We start from the raw sequence: 3,884 nt of genomic DNA, 5'->3' as shown, positions 1-3,884 counted from the left end.
GCTGGCTCTTCTCGCTGTCCTATGATTGAAGAAGCTTTCCTCTCTCAGCTCAGCACGCTCACTGCGACGTCACGATATGGGCGGGGCTTAGGAAGCACCGTGGACTGAAGACTCCCAGCGCTCTACGACTACGTACTAGATATACCCTCTTATCCAGAGCATTCTTTAGTAATTGTGCCAGCAGTATTTACGTATTTGTTTCTAGGTCTAGGTAGGATCCTTTGTGTACATATGATTTTTTCCATTCTTTTTTAATCTTTATATTTCACAGGTGCAGCTGATGATCACAGCCCACCCCACGCACCATTTGAGGACTGTGACGCCGCCACTCCAAGGCCAAGGGGTGCAGAGGGGCGTAACACCAAAACAAGTCAAACCCTTGCCAAATTTTGCACTTCTTCTTCATTGCAGCTATCTTCACATAAATAATAAAAAACATAGCCACAATGAAACCATTAACTTGTTCTAGAACTGACATTTTCCAGCTTGGGGTTTTATTTATGAGATATTTTACCTTACCATCTTGCTCTTTTTAAAAGCCAACGGGTAAAAGGTTGGAGCTGGAAAGTGAGAAGCCACCAGCACCCTGATCTAAAATTTCCAACTACTAACTGCCTTGCATTACATAGTGTTCCCCATTTTGTAGTGCCAGTAGAATGCGTGGTGAGATTTCATTTACAATATAGGCTATAGCATAGTATCCCATGATGAACTGTTAAAAGTAGTTTTGAATGACAAAGTGTGCTTGATTTTAAAAATTAAAAATCAATTTAATAATGACTCTAAAAAAGCGGTTCTGTTTTAAAAGTGGACGTGTCACTCATTTTAAGATGGTGAATATTCATTTTTGTGATTATACACTACCAACAGTTCTCTTCACACATTAAGTCTGCCACAGGCAGTAGATATAGGGCTGGGCAATATATTGAGATTTTCAAATATATCCAGACTTTTTCAACGAGATATAGTATGAGGGAATATTGTTTATATCGAGATAGCTTGTTTTGAGTTAAAAGTATCTTTTCTTTTTGCAATTTGCACAACTGTATTTTTATGATCATTGAAAAGCATTTTTAATTAATTTTGTTTTAAGAACATTTAATTTAATATACAGCACTTTAATGTTTTAATGTTTTAATGCACATGTGCAGCTGATCTTTAATAAAAGTTAATTTAGCACTCAAGGCTCTAAGTTAGAACTGTCTCTTCGATTACTTGACAAATATATATATATATATATATATATATATATACACTACTGTATAACTAAAAGTTTGGGGTCACTTTGCCATGGGATTCAATATTGAAGTGACCCCAAACTTTTGAACAGTAGTGTATATATATATATATATATATATATATATATATATATATATATATATATATATATATATATATATATATATGTGTGTGTGTGTGTGTGTGTGTGTGTGTGTGTGTGTGTGTGATATATATCGTATATCGTGATTCAGGCAAAAGAAATTGAGATTTAAAATTTGTTTAATATCTCCCAGCCTTAAATAGAAGGTAGATCAGAAGTCACCTGATTGTCATAAAGTCAGCAAAAACATCCCATAATGCACAGCACTGAAGGAGTTAAAAATTTTAATTTCACTCATTCACTCATTTTGTCACATCTTGAGGATATGAAGTTTTTTTTACTTTGAAAATGATCGAAAAATCAATATTTGATACTGTATATAATGGGGGGAGTAAAAAAAATGCTTTCTATACGATAACATGTTTAGTTATATATTTGCTTTTCCTTGCAGACACAACACAAATCATTGTTTTGTGTGGCACAAAAAATAAAAATCTGTTCCATTTTTTAAGTATTGGAGCAGAAAACATAAATGCTTCAAGGCATTTTGTATCTATTTATTTGAGTATAAATGTAAAAATAAACTGACCACATCTCAATAATGCATACTGGCATTAATCTGGTAAACTACATTGTGTGACAGAACCAAGTTGTGACCAAAACCAGCACCTCGTCAGTGGCATTGCACTGTAAGACACTTGTAGGCCACACATGTCAGAACTAGTATCCATGTCCAAAATACACTGTGTTTGTATCTCTAGGTTTTTTATATATATAAAGGAGGACATCCTTGCCATACTAACAAACTTCAAAGGTTGACAGTGAGGATTGTGTTATTGGCGCTTATCTCTTTATATGTGCATCGCCTCTGTCAAAACAACCAAACTTTTATCTAATTTGAAATCAGAATTGATGACAAAAGTGCTAATTTTGTAGTTATGCTTGTCATGGAAAGTTGGATCCTTTATTGGGCAACTTCCACTGAGAACAGCCTTCTGAAGATTCATTATCTACTGAAATATGTGCCATGGGATGTTATCCAAAAACCCCCCAGATAAATCAGGATGGCCCTGGTCTTGAAAAAGAAAATGAGAAAGAGGGATTTTATTAAAAATCTGGAGAAAAATATCAGGCAGTCTGCTGAAAAACTTGAAGAAAAGAACAAAAGTCTTGTTAGCCAATATAAAAGCTGTTTGATTGCTTTGATAGAAGACAAATGAAAGGCTTGGTTCTTGATTATTGGGTTCGATTATAGCTTTCATTAGAATTGTAAACACAATGTAACACAAAGTCTTTCCATTATTTCTCAATTGTCTGTCGGGAAAGATCTACTGGTTATATGAAAGGATAACTATGAATCATAATTTGACATTGGTTTGAATAATCTTGGACTTTACTGAATGTGTAATAATGGAGTCCTCACTTATGATAACAAATCCACCTCCACTTAGCACTAACTAGCTTTCAAATCAAATCAGGCTTTATTGTCATTTGGCTACATACTACAGTAGAGCAAGCAAAATGAAACAGCGTTTCTCCAGGGACCAATAAAAACCAATAAGTTACACTTATACAATCCCACACCTAACACACACACAGCTCTAAGACTTCATGACATTCTTGGCATCAGTTAACTTGTTGGTTGGTTTCAAAGTGTCCAGACTGATTTGAGTGATACAGGAAATAAAAAACGCAGCCAGCTTATATCTTTGAATATAGCCTCGCTGTCAACAAGGGGTACCAGTGCAGGAGGCGGCCTCAAAACCACACAGGATCATCAGTGCATACAGCAGCATTGAAATGGGCTCTGCTTCTTCTCATCAATGGAACATACACTCTCAGTGTACTACTTTGTTATCTGAGCAGCATATTTAATCATTTTAGCAATTGATTCCTATGACAACCAACCAGCCCTCCAAACTCAACGACCATGCAGATTATTAGTCACTGTAATCTGATACAAGCTGTAGGAGACTTTTCTGTACAATGATTTGTCACACTGTCCTTTAGAGATCAGAGAGACTCATTTAAAACTCAGTGAAATTTGCCAGACATTGTGTGAGAATGCTTATCTTATGCAAATGATTTATGAAATTCTTCCTATAGATCACCAAATATAAGACGTCACAGTTAATACAGTTCACTGCTACACAGCAAATTATCACTAAGTAGACTGTTGTGTAAACTGTTAGATAATTAGCACCCATTCTGTGTATTTAATTACTAAATTAAGTATCTTAATTCCTCCTTTAAGGCAACGGTGGTGCTTCAGAGTTGGTAAATTGCCTGAATCTTTCTTATTTAAACTAATTTATGACAAAAAAATATCTGATTTTATCGTCTAGAATTTAAAGAAGAGTATGACAAATAGACAAAAATGTCATCATTTACTGAGACTTCATTTACTTACACATATGTAAGGGGCTAAACTGTAAGAACCTTTGCTTTTAGTGTCTAGTGTAACCTTTTTGTGGAAAAATTGCAGCACAGTTATTCTGATAACCAATAACAGTTGCTCGGTTTTGGAGGTATTTTAGTCCCTTCCTCTGCTGAGCAGCTAAAC

Source organism: Melanotaenia boesemani, chromosome 1 (genome assembly GCF_017639745.1).
Source record: "Melanotaenia boesemani isolate fMelBoe1 chromosome 1, fMelBoe1.pri, whole genome shotgun sequence".
In the NCBI taxonomy this organism is placed as follows: domain Eukaryota; kingdom Metazoa; phylum Chordata; class Actinopteri; order Atheriniformes; family Melanotaeniidae; genus Melanotaenia; species Melanotaenia boesemani.
This window is presented reverse-complemented; position numbering follows the sequence as displayed.